Source organism: Diabrotica virgifera, chromosome 2 (genome assembly GCF_917563875.1).
Source record: "Diabrotica virgifera virgifera chromosome 2, PGI_DIABVI_V3a".
NCBI classification, from domain to species: Eukaryota; Metazoa; Arthropoda; class Insecta; order Coleoptera; family Chrysomelidae; genus Diabrotica; species Diabrotica virgifera.
In genome coordinates, this window is record NC_065444.1 from 242,971,734 (window position 1) to 242,985,980 (window position 14,247).

The following is a 14,247-nucleotide window of genomic DNA, read 5'->3' on the forward strand; positions in this document are numbered from 1 at the left end:
TGAAATCCAGATCCCGTAATTTTTTAAGCGTTATAAAGTGAGTACAAAGACATACATGTTTCATTTTTGTAATTACAGCTTCAATTTACCGTACACTTCTCGTAGACGTAGACTCTGCCGATAAGATTGAGTCGTGTTGAGAAAACCTGGCGTGCCCCATCACTGCCCCATCCACAAACCATACATACTCATAGACGTTTCACGTAAATTGTCAAGGTCAAGACAGCAAATTAGTTACCATTCCAATCCAGAGATGTCGCTGTCAGTCAATTCTCTTGTCATATTTAACAACTGACAGTTTACAATTAAATTAATTTGTTAATTTACTTTTTATTTTACAGTTTGTGGCTTAATTATTTTATTATAGTGGTGTTACGTTTTCAATTAGATTTAATCACAATTTTAATCAAGTGTATTAACCTCCTCTCCGTTTTTATGAGTAGAATTTTTAGTTTACATTGATCATCCAGTGTTGTGTTTCTCCACATTAAAAAAAACAATATAATAGATCCTGAAACAGTTTATTCCAATAGACAAGTGTGTCATCAACATTTCGGACCTATATATTTTTGGAAGTTTGTAAAAGATTATAAGGTAATATTTATCTAAACAATCATCCTACAAGATTCTTTCAAAAATTTTCATTCAACTCGATACACATCAGTGCTTTCACGTGACACATAGCAGTAGTGTTTAGCATTTTGAAAACAAATTGGAATATTTGAAGTTTTCAGTAAAATATGGAATAAAACATTGAATTGTCTTTCTGTTGTTTTAATTTCCTGCGAAATTTCATCAAAAATCCCGCAAAATTTATAATTTGAAATTCTCACGTAACTAAAATTTGTCAATTTAGTTCCCATTCCAATCAAGAGATGGCGTTAATTCGATCCGAAAGATTAACATGGTCGTGAAACGTCTATGAGTATGTATGGTTTGTGGCCCCATCCCTTTTCCTTGGAGAAAGATTGGAGCAATGGCTAAAAGTGCAACTAGTCGACACGAGAGGGCAGAGTTGAATTTTACTTCGGAATTTGAGTGAAGGAAGAATCTACCATAGAGGTATATATTAACATAGAGTGAGCCCTCACTCCGCCACCACTGACGACAAGATCTCTTCGACTGGTTTGCGGTATCTCTTTCTAGCACAATGTATCGAGAAACATAACATGAAACTAAGTGGGGGTACGGGACGGCAAGTGAAATAAGGAGAATTACTTTATTCTTCTTTTTTCTTTAATTATTATGACAAGTGACAAGACAACATAACCCAAATAATTTAATCCGGCCCTATTTCTATTTTTGAACAAAATGTTGGAAATATCTTAGTTTATTTTTAGTTCTAGCTTATTTATGGCTAGATTGAAAATCTGAATTTTCTAATATTGGTTCATGATTATCATCAGGGACTTGATTCGGTTCTTAAACAGGTAAATTTTCTGTCTCATCTGATATTGATTTGGTAGTGGAATTCTTTAGTGTATTATTTGGACTTTCATTTTCATCTTAATCACTATTGTGATTCAATAATTTTAGGTCACTTTTAGGAGCTGAGTACTTCGTTGCAACTGTACTTTTCTTTCTGTTTGGATACTGCATTAAGGCATAATCTACATTGGCTTCTAAAAGATAATCCTTTTCAACTAAAGGATCAAACTTACTCATTCATACAAATTTTCTTAGTAATACTTTGTCTGAATCTTTCATGAAGAAATAGAATTTCTGCTAGTTGATCTTCATTGATAAGTAAACACATGTTCATGATGTGTACAATTGGTTGCTGTAGACAGTAAACTTCATATAGAGTGCAGAGCATCTGGTATATAGAACATTTTTCCATTTAGTGATGTCTAAATTTCTGGTTTTCAATGCTAGATTCACTGCTTTCCATATAACTCCATTGTATCTTTTAACTTAACCATTTCCTTTAATATGGTGTTGTTCTACTTGAAGATATTCCTTTAGAGTGTAGGTAATTAATAAATTCTTGGTAAGTCAAGCTAGTCCCCCTGTCTGACTGGACGTATCTTAGCATGGAAATCTTGAAAATTCATCAATTTTTTTTTGTTCAGAATCTGTGAGGATACGTGAGAAAAAAGTAACGGGTCTTCCAGATTGACTCAGCATGATAGCAATAGCAAATTCATTCATGTATCTGTTTCAACAATGAGAATTTATTTTTCATTAATTACTGTCCATAGAAGTGCAATATTGTATATCCCAAAATATTTATAGCTTTTGATTGTAGTGACATTTATTTTGATTTACAGTTAACCCATATTTTTTAACGGCATTTAAAAACTTCAAATCATAGCTATCTTGATCCTCACCACTAACTGTTACGTCATCTAAATAAGCGTAAACCCCTTGTAGATTTTCTTTTTTATTGATAGAATCAATGGCTCTCTAAAAATATGATACTCCATTGGTCACCCCAAGAGGAATACGACAAAATTGGTAAAGGCATCCACTTTCCTCAAAAGCTGTACATGGTTTGTCAGATTCATGAATTGGCTATTCTCATTTAAAAAAATATTTGATTACGTCATCACGCCCAGATGGATGACGTCACTAGTATGTTGTATACAGTAGAACCCCGAAAATCCGAACTAATTGGGGGGACAGCCTGTTCGGATTCTGAAAAGTTCGGATTATTCGAAAGTCAGCCTAACCAGTAATTCAAAGCTCTCCTGCAAAACGTGTAACCTGGCTATGAGAAAACCGAAGTAAATTTATGTTTAACCTTTATAAGCACTACATATAAAGTACCTACGTATTTATTTTTAAGAAATTTTAAATGTCAAAGTCCTACGAATCCAATATTGTTCAATTTTCTGGTTATACTTTGTATAATAAACATGTATTTAAGTTTTTGTCTTGAATTTTTAAAAAAAAATTCACTTTCCGTTAGTTTGGATTTGCAGGGTTCTACTGTATGTCAAAAATATATATGAGGGGGGCAAAATATATTGAATAACCCTGTACATCAAGAAATTTACTACCAACGTCTCTGTTACTGAATATATCACTAAGTACAGGGCAACCTATTTAAAACTTAAAAAATCAGCTAAAAAATTAAACTATCAAAATCATCTGAGAAGCTTTAAAAGTGTTGCAAAAGAAATTTGGTCCATAATAAACAATCTTCGAAATCAAACTCACAAAGCTCAAACATTTTCCCTTCCAGACCATGAATACTTTATTAATGTGAGTAAAATTATAACATCAACTATTTTGTCACAAGAGATCAATTTTGTTAAGATCCGATTTCCTATCTCCCTAATTCAAGAAAGGTCTCAAATTCATTATTTATAAGACTAGTTGATTAATCTGAACTGATCCAAACAATCAATAGTATCAAAAGCAAATCTTCCTGTAGTACTGATGGACTATCCATAAAAATTGTCTCAAATCTCCCAGAAAATGTGTTGGGAGTCTGCATCCCACTAATGACTCTTTTAAGGGGCTATCCTAGTGTAAAAGAACGAAATTCACATACTTTTTTTGGGAATATCTAAAATAAAAAGTACTGTACCAATTGTTTTGAAAATTTGCATGACTATTTATTATAAAAAGAAGTACAAGTAAAACAATTTTCATAAAAAAAAATAATGAAAATTTAACGATTTATGCCCTATCTACTGGCACAGTGAAAATAAAAAACATGGCTCCACTGCTGCAGCGATTGGGACTAATAGAGATCCTGAATTATAAAATTGCAAATACATATTGATTATTGAAATATTAGTTATTTCCTATACCATCAATTAGGATTTTTGGAAAAATGACGAAGTGTTGAAATTTTTTTAAATTAGCTAGAACATTTTCAGTTTCAAAAACCGCCAAATTGACATTTTTTATCCGATTAAAAAAATCCCTATTTGATGGTATAGAAAATAACCTATATTTCAATAATAACTTTTGATATTTTATGTTTCAGGATCTCTTTTAGTCCCAATCACTGCAGCAGTGGAGCTATGTTTTTATTTTCACGGTGCTAGTAGATGGCGAATAAATCGTTTAATTTTCAATATTTTTTTATGAAAATTGTTTCACATGTACTTTTTATAACAAATGTTCAGTAGTAATAACCAGAGGACATTGATAATTGTTCGAAAAATTTTTATAACAGATTTCGAAAGCTTGTTCCTTGGAAACAGACCGACGCCGTAGGCGGAGGTCTGTTGCCTGTAAGCAACAAGCTTGAGAAAGTTGTTAAAAAATTTTTGAGCATTTATCAATGTTCGAGGGTTATTCGGATAGAAAATTTTTTGCTGATATAAAATTAATAATAATTTCATTAATATTCTCATCAGTATTACAACCAAATCGTGACATTTTGAAATATTGAATATTTGAAATGTCAAAATTGAAATGAAACGAAATGTAGGTATCCATAGCTACATGATTGACTGAAAACAGCCCATGGGATCTGTTTTCAGTATAATGTTGGTTTTATTGGTTGTATTCAATCAGATGACCACAAATTAATTGATTTCATTGGATTTCTAATTGAGCAAAAAATTTTCAAAATAATTGGTACAGTACTTTTTATTTTAGAAATTCCCAAAAAAGTATATGAATTTCATACTTTTACACTAGGATAGCCCCTTAAGAAAGGTAAATTTCTAGAGCTGCCTAAAGACAGCCATCATTATTCCTCTTCATAAGGGTGGTGAAAAATCTAATGCCTGCAATTATAGACCTATTGCATTACTACTGGTACTATCAAATAGGACTCATATTACACAAGTATAAAAACTTGTTGCTGGTATGAGCACATTGTGTAAATGTTAGGATTTAAAGAGGATATAAAAACCTTCAATACAATTATGAGCGTTAGTCTCTTTATATCCTAACATTTTTTTTGTTATTGTTTTAGTTTATTATTGTTTTTTATGACTCTGTAAGTTTTGTGTATAAATTCTACAATTTTCCATGACAATAAAGCATTTTTCTATTCTAAGTTGTCTATTTGTTAAACCAAAGCATTGATTATTATTACAAAATATTAATATAATCAATTAAATAATAATATTAATCTCACAAACAATATAGGAAGTATAGTTAAAAAGAATAAACATAGTAATCCACAAGGAAATAAATCTGCACATAGCTATAGCCCAAAGTAACTTCTGTTGTTTATCCAAATCTTCAATAGTCAAAAACATTTGTGTAAAATTAGATTCCAGCAGTTTCTCCTTTTCCTACATTTAAAATAGCTGGTGTTTATTCCTAAAAACAACAAATACATAAATAAAAACTCTAAATTGTATACCATAAAAAAATCATACAAATATGACAAAATATCACAAGAGTATTTTAACATTATTTAAGGACAATTGCCATAATAAGCCACAACAAAAATGTATTAAGCGAAAAAGCTATAGAGCTGAAACAGGAAGTTGCTATGTTTGGTCTATATATTAATGAAAGTAAAAAAAAATACCTAAATGGAATATAACAATGGGTCTTATCGGTAATAAGAAGTGTTTTTATGCATACAAAGACGTAATGAAAAGTAAGTTACTGTTACTGAATCGTGAGTATAAGCTTAGAATCTACAAAACAGTAATTACACCAGTGGTCACATATGGATGTGAAATGTGGACCATCTCAACCACTAATGAAAATCAACTGAGAATATTTGAGCGTAAAATACTAAGGAACATATTTGGACCAACACATTGTAAAGATGGTTCATGGATAATTAAAATGAACCACAAGCTGAATGAACTAATGCAGAGCACAGATATTGTTAGATTTGTAAAGTGTCAAAGACTAAACTTTCTTGGTCGCTTAGCAAAAATGTCAGATAATCGAGCTGTGATGTCAGAGATGGAAGCCCCAAGGAAATATAACAAGAGGAAGGCCCTGTAACAGATGGATAGACGATGTAGAGAAGGATCTTAAAACCATAAATATCAGGCAGTGGTGCAGGAAAGTAGCAACAGGGCAGAATAGAAGAATGCTGTTAAGCAGGCAAAGATTTACAAATGGTTGTAGTGTCATTAGAAGAAGAAGATTTAAGGACAGTTTAGGCAGGCTATATGCATTAAGGCATTATTAAGCTTTGCATTTAACCATATTGTAATACACTATATCTTACATGGTCAAGCATGATTTTCTTTACATAACCCTTGTTCTAAACTAGAACCGAATTGGTAAGTACATATATATTTTTATTGTAGACATTTTAAAAACTTATTACTTAGTTGAATTACTTTAAACTTACCACTTATAAAATGTTTACTACATACTCTCATATTTTAATTTGTGGTCTGTTCTCTTTATTGCTTTTATCCAATGTTCCTGCCTTTGTTTGGATAAAATTCATTTAAATGTATTGCATGGGGGAAATGTATAGCCTTGGGAACAGTAAAAAGTGAGGATTTTATCCCTGTCTGTCCTATTCCCGCAATTTACAGGCTTCTCAAGAAAGCCCTTGCTACAAGTCGGTCAAACACAAGGAAAGGTGTTTTTTCTTTTTTGCACACAAACAAATTGACACAAACTGATAATTACTATAAACAACTTTATATAAAGTTTTTATATATAGGCTATAAACAACTTTATATTTAATTTACTATCACAATTTCGCTGCACAATTAACAATAAAAAACAAAACCAAACAGAATATTCGTCTAACATCTACAAATAAATGTCAATGTCCAATGTAAACAGTGACTAAATAAAAATAACAGGAAAGACATCAGCTAACTTCGTACTTCTCCTAACTTAAAAATGACGTTTATCATACTGTCGCAGCTTTACTATGTGTAAGAGTGAAGTAGCACTAATCCAAAGAAAAAAAGATGGTGTCGTCACTTCGCTCCGAATGACACTCTCTCTATGTCAATATATACCTCTATGGAATCTACAAGGTGTCGCGTTCTCTAATGTGAAAAATGTTTAAAAAGTGAAATGATTTTTAAAACAAAGTGAAAAGGAAGGAAGAAAAATATTTGTTCATTATTAATAAATGTGTATTTTGATCTATTTTTCAGTTAGCCTGGATATTGTTTAATGTATGGATCTCTCTTATTTGTTTTTCAGCTCGTGATTGTTGATTGTATGTTATTCTTTTTCTCATGATCATCTTTCAGTGCGTCACAGTTTTTCGATTTCTTTCTAACGCATTAAATTGTATGTGACAGAAAAAAAAGGCACGTCCGAGATTACAGACAGTAAGTTAGTTATTCTAGTTGCCGATAGATGGCGCTATAATAAAAAAATAATTTTTTTTAATTAGATAATAATATTACAAATATAATCTGTATAATTTAGAAGACTATACAAATCAAAGAACCATTTTATAAATGCAAGAACACATTTGATTTGTTTTTATTCCAAATTGAAAATAAAATGTGACAACTGTCAGATTTAACTAAAATGTCATGTTAGAATAAATGTCATAAATGTGTATTATCCAGTATTATCGGTATTATCACGGACTTACCCTTTTTCCTATCCTTAGTTACGCACTGAAAAATGCTCATGAAAAGGACAATATTGTATGAATCATGAATCTATAGACAATATAGATCTTAATGATTTTGTGTTTCTGGAGGATAGAGGTATTAGGTATTGTCTTCTTCGTCTTCTTCTTAGGGTACCTGTCCGTTCCGAACGTGGCGATCATTCTGGCAATGATGATTTTATTGGTTGCTATACGGAATAGTTGTGTTAAGGTCTTCCTATAGGTACCATACGACTTAACGCCTTTTAAATGTGGATCTATAGAAGAATTATGAGGCTTCCCTGGGTAGATAGAGTTACGAACAATGAAGTACTGAGAAGAATAGGTAAAGAGAAGGAAGTTAAACTTACAATTAAAGAAGGAAAACTACAGTATCTCGGACATGTGATGCGGGGCGAGAAGTATGACATCCTGCGACTCATAATGCAAGGAAAGATAGATGGCATAAGAAGCATCGGAAAAAGACGAATTTCATGGCTGAAGAACCTGAGAGAATGATTTGGATGCAGCTCAAAACAACTATTTAGAGCTAGGCCTCAAAATTAAAATAGCTATGATGATTGCCAACCTCCGTGGCGGAGATGGCACCAGGATATTCTTCTTCGTCCTGGGGAATTTGTTATTTTATCTTATTGACGTTTGTAGCTACTTCAGCTACTATATGAGCTAAACTTTGATCATATACTTAAGGTTGATATGAACCCTTAATTAATTTGTTTCTGATCCTAGAGATGGCTCTACTGTAGCATGCCATTGTGGTAACATTTTCAACTTAATTGTAGATTTCTACATGATGACTCAGTAATATGTAGAAACCTGAACACTTTTTTATCGTTACACCCATCGGCTCAATTGGCTATGATGCCAAATTGTTTAAACAGTAATTTTACCAACGCCTAATAACAATGTTAATAGCAAGAAACATTTAGTGCATGTTGTGAGGCCGCTCCCGTCTGAAAGAAAATTATGTTTCGGTTTCTTTGCGGATTCCTATCCAAAAATGTCCCCTTTAAGGAAATCTGAAAATTTTTGGCTAGAAATTGTTTAAACAATTTTTTAAAGAAATTCAAACGATCACCATTTTTTGCTCCGGCAAATATTTTTTTAGGTTTTTTGGGTCATTCTAAACAAGAAAGGTTCTTGCCATTTTTCTCAAAAGTTGATAGTTTTTGAGTTAGGGGCGATTTAAAATCTGAAAAATGCGATAATACGCATTTTCGAAACTTAAAAGCTCACATTTATATTAATATATCGCACATCCCATTCAATACCGATACAACTGCGGTTTTCTTCTTCTACAAAATAGATATTTTAAGACAAGTAATTGAATATTAGAATATTAGTAATTCAATAGCATACGAATGGATATCTTTTTTGAATAAAAAAATATGAAAAAAAAGTTTTTAGGAAACGCTTTTCTTTAGTTCCGGGTGACTAAAATTATAAATATTAAAATATCAACTAAAAAGCAAAAAATAAAAAAAATTGAAAAAATCCAACACATTCGTCAAAGAAAAGCGTGTGGCGTCTTCATCGAATAAACGGTTTTCGCCCCACGCTTTTCTTTAACGAATGTGTTGGATTTTTTCAATTTTTTTTATTTTTTGCTTTTTAGTTGATTTTTTAATATTTATAATTTTAGTCACCCGGAACTAAAGAAAAGCGTTTCCTAAAAACTTTTTTTCATATTTTTTTATTTTTTACTTTTTAGTCTTACACTTTTCAAACATTAAAATAGATCGTCATGTTTATTAAAATATGTATATAAAACATATGATATACAAACATAAAAAGTAGTCGGAATCGGCAAAAAATTTGAAACTTCATTGTTTATTTGTGAAGCATAACGTAAACAATTAACGTAAAAAGTGAAATTATGTATAGTTCATATCATTAGCTACAATCCGTAAAAATTTCAAATTTCTAGATTGTAAAAAACAAGAGAATTTAAGCATTTTCCATTAAAATCGTTTTTTTAACAATTATTAAACATAAACAAATTTTTTTTATTGACTATTCGTGTATTGTTCCCGCGAATGCATATGTCTGCAAATTTTCATTCATTTGCATTGATGAAAAGGCAGGCAAATTGACCTCTAAAGATTTGACGCAAACTATTGAACTAAAGAAAAGCGTTTAAAAAAAAGAAGAATGTGTGTAACTTATTAAATTTAAATTAAAATACATTTTACTGCTGTCATAAACCAGACAAAAATGTTTATATCACAAATAATCATTGCCTTTCGCTTAAATTGAATGTTAAAACTTCCAAGAGGCAGGTGGCTGGCGGGAGCTGGCTTGAATATTTAATTTAATCGAAAAGCAATGTTTATTTCTGTAATACACATTTTTTATGTTTACGGGCAACTGTAAAATGTATTCTGAGTTAAATAAATTACATACATTCTTCTTTTTGTCAAATAATTTAATTAAAAAATTATTTTTGGACACCCTGTACAAATAATTATATAAATTTTTACAGTACTGAATAAAGAATTGAATTGCCTTTCAAATGAGCTATCGCATGTCCCCTATTCTCATTTAAAAAAATCATCGATTACGTCATCGCGCCCAGATTAATGACGTCACTAGTATGACATATATGCCAAAATATCGTAATTTCAAAATAAAAATCGACCTCTTTCGAGATTTTTCCTTAAAGTCGCCTTTTTACGAAATAACGAATTTATTCCTTTCATTTGCATCATACTGTATAAACAAACATATGAGTGTTCAAAATTTAAAACTTTATTGTTTATTTATGACGCATAACGTAAAAAATTAACGTAACAAGTGAAATTATGTATAGGTTATATCATTAGCTACAATCCGTAAAAGTTTCAAGTTTCTACATTGTAAAAAAACACGAGAATTTAGGCGTTTTTCCATTAAAACCGTTTTTTTTTATTTAAACAATTAATAAACATAAACAAAAATTTTTTGTTGTCTATTCGTGTATTGTTCCCGCGAATGCATATGTCTGCAAATTTTCATTCATTTGAATGGAAGAAAAGGTAGTCAAATTAACATCCAAAGATTTGACGCAATCTATTGAACTAAATAAAAGCGTTAAAAAAATTGGCGATTACGTCATCGCGCCCAGAAGGATGACGTCACTAGTATGACATATATGCCAAAATATCGTAATTTGAAAATAAAATCGACCTCTTTCGGGATTTTTCCTTAACCCTGGATTGCTACACTTATTTTCTAAACTCAATCTGCTACATCGAGGTACAGTGGTACCCCAAATAAAATCGACCTAAAATATTTATATATGTATGTTTTAAGAACTTAAAAACTTAAAAACTTTTAAAAACAATCTTAAGATAACATGCTAAGAATTTATTTTGTATACAAAAATATTTTATTATATTATTATTCACAAGTTTATTTTCATATTTTCTACACCCACTACTGCAAATTGGTGTAACTTACAAACAAGGTTGGGGTACAAGTGTACCCCAGGTAGCATTCCAGGGTTCAAGTCGCCTTTTTACGAAATAACGAATTTATTCCTTTCACTTGCATCGTACTGTATAAACAAATATATGAGTGTTCAAAATTTAAAACTTTATTGTTTATTTATGACGCATAACGTAAACAATTAACGTAAAAAGTGAAATTATGTATAGGTTATATCATTATCTACCATCCGTAAAAGTTTCAAGTTTCTACATTGTAAAAAACAAGAGAATTTAAGCCTTTTTCCATTAAAATCGTTTTTTTTTATTTAAACAATTAATAAACACAAACAAAAATTTTTTGTTGACTATTCGTGTATTGTCACCGCGAATGCATATGTCTGCAAATTTTCATTCATTTGCATGGAAGAAAAGGTAGTCAAATTAACATCCAAAGATTTGACGCAATCTATTGAACTAAATAAAAGCGTTTAAAAACAAGCAATATTTAACCATTATAAATATTTGTAAGATATGGCGGTATTGCATTATATTTTTAAATAACTCATCAACCATAACTGCTACGATTATACAGATTAACAATGAAAAACCAGACACAGTTATAAATGGTAGTTTACTAGATAAATTTATCTAATAATTATAATTATTGTATATTATAAATCACAACAAAGTGAAATTAACTCAACAAATTGAAATAAAATGATTGATGTACATTTGCAATAAGATTTTTTTTTGCATAATTCCAGTAAATGCTCTTTTGTTTTCTCTCCTACAGTAGGAGGCTTTTCGTAGGCTGGTTTTGAGTTATATTGCTCTAAAATATTATTATTATCAGAAAAACGACGAGTAGAAAGGTCAATAGTTTTATAGGTTGTATAGTCAAAGTTTAATTTGTAAAAAAAATTTGTAGGAAAACACTTTTCTACTTTAAGAATTTGTATATTATTCCATATTACTTTCTCGTTATCCGAATTTTTGGTGAATTTTTGCCCAAAAATTTTTGAAAGGTACTTGAAGTCAAAAAAAGTCTTCAGCGTCCATTTCATTCCCTTTATAGGGCCTACCGTTTTTCTTTTTGCAGCACTTATTAGAGGTGGCCACTGACATGAATTGAGTTAAACTGTGTTTTTGCTTTCTCGATTACTGCATGCATCGAATCACCCTCATTTTGGGTATGACCAACATTTAAAAATTTGTGAGTAATGTTATTTATTTCAGCATGCGTAACTGCATATAAGTACATAAGTACCACCAAAACCGCCTTATTCTTATTCTTGCCAACGCAGTTGTCGGAATAAAAAATAATATCTTTTCCTGAAGGTAAAGTAGATAGATAGCTAGAGAGGCATGTTGCAATTTAATTTGCTCCTCGCATAGCAATGGCCTCGTGCCAAAAACAGCAGGAACTGTTTGCGATGCTACTTCGAAAATCGTAAAATTAAAGCAATTGAGACAGGACTTTTAAAAAAATGTAGAAATATCTCCGCAATGTGTAGGTAATACTGCTTGCAAATCGAAGCAAGCTACTATGAGTTTATTATTTTTTATGTAGGATTTGTAATATCTTTTGCTTTTTCTTCTCGGCTTCTTTCTTTACTACGAATGTGATGTGTGTATTGTTCTTGGCCTGTTTATTTTTCTTCTTGATTGCATTGTTTATACACCTCATAAGTTGCGCAGTGATCTTTCGTCGGTTTAAAAAAAGAAATATTACATTCTGTGTTAAAAAATGTTTCATATGTACATCTTTTGACAGATGGCAACTGCTTTTCTTCTCGTTACTCTTTGTAGTATCTATACATCTAAGCTAAGGTTAATGATCCATCAAGGAATTCTCTACGAGTTTGAGCTCTTAAATAGTGAGACTCTACGCGCTCAAAGCTATTTATGTGTTTTCTTACGGTTTCCTTAAGTTTCTCGTTTATAGTTGTGCGTTTTGATGATTTCCTCTATTATCTTTCTGAACGATGTTATACTCTTTTGACTTAGCCCAACTTGTTCGAATAAATCGATCTCCAATATTAAGGGTATTCATAAAAATATTTTGCATGCTCTTCTCCTTAATTTGTTTATAGTTAAATAAAAACATAAATTGTTTGTCCTATTACTTCCTTCTACAACTCTCCCATACTTCGGAATATTGTGCAAACGTTTCTGTAAAATACCCCTAGCGCTCGCAACATGTGGCGGTATTACATTAAAACATATTATATTCTACGTGCAATATCCATACATGATACAGTTAAGGCGCTACAAACTACGTTTTTGAAGTTACGTCACTAATGTTCTCAGCAAGCGACGTGTATTCTCGCAATTTTCAGATTTTAAATCCCTTGTAACTCGAAAACTGTTAACTTCTCAGAAAAATGAGAAGATATCTTTTTTGTTTAGAAGAAGCCAAAAAACCTAAAGAATTCCAGGGCAAAATAGGAGATTGTTGAAATAGAGCCTGCTGCATTGGCATTAAAATCGGATGGACGCGCATAATTAACAATTAAAAAACAACGGTCTAAATTGAAGTTAGACCCGATTACTACTCAGAATTTCAAAAATGAATGTTTAAACTTCACTTTAAGGACTTGCCAACCTTAAATATAATAATTTAAATATGAGTTTTTACGCCTCGAAAATGTCTATCTTCGCATTTTTCAGATTTTAGTTCACCTCTAACTCGAAAACTATCAACTTTTGAAAAAAATGAAAAGATATTTTTCTTGCTTAGAATGACCAAAAAAACAAGAAAAAATATTTTCCTGGACAAAAAATGGTAATCTTGTGAATTTGTTTAGAAACATTTTTTTTAACAATTTTTGCCCAAAAATTTCGCTGGCACTCTTCTGATTTATTTAAAGGGGACATTTTTGAATAGGAATCCGCAAAGAAACCAAATCAGAATTTTTTTTCAGACGGGAGCGGCCTCACAACATAGACTAATTACATATTATGTTTCTCCGTAACTAAATATTCCAGTTAGTAAGGAATTCATCTTATCTCACACTGACACTGAAAGATGGTAATAAAATTTTACGACCTCTTCCATTCACTGTCGACAAATCATGTAAAAAGTGTATTACATTGCACAAATTTTGTTTATACACATAAACCTTTTAACACGTTGACGGACAGTGCGAATGCCTCAAATGTATAATCAAGTGTTGTGATACTATATGAATTTTGCAAAGTAGAATAGGGAAATTGCTAAATTTGTTTTAGCGCTTATAGATTATGGAAACAATATGTTTTTTGTAAACATGTGGACGACGGCCATGGATGTATCATATTTTATATGCATCTGTAGATGTAATAATAGGATTTTGATTTTAAATTCCGCAAAATATGTTT

At 31.0% G+C, this 14,247-nt stretch overlaps 2 long non-coding RNA genes across 2 annotated transcripts; one reads left to right on the forward strand and one right to left on the reverse strand.

Annotated features, from left to right (window-relative positions):
• The first annotated feature begins 46 nt into the window (after positions 1–46).
• LOC126880517 (uncharacterized) lies at positions 47–6,117 on the forward strand. Its single transcript, XR_007696621.1, has 2 exons — positions 47–1,430; positions 3,941–6,117. It is a non-coding gene; the product is annotated as an uncharacterized LOC126880517 (long non-coding RNA).
• On the reverse strand, positions 4,953–7,005 carry LOC126880516 (uncharacterized). The gene is made up of 2 exons (XR_007696620.1): positions 6,236–7,005; positions 4,953–5,235 (listed from the first exon to the last, which is right to left on the reverse strand). It is a non-coding gene; the product is annotated as an uncharacterized LOC126880516 (long non-coding RNA).
• Positions 7,006–14,247: the final 7,242 nt, after the last annotated feature.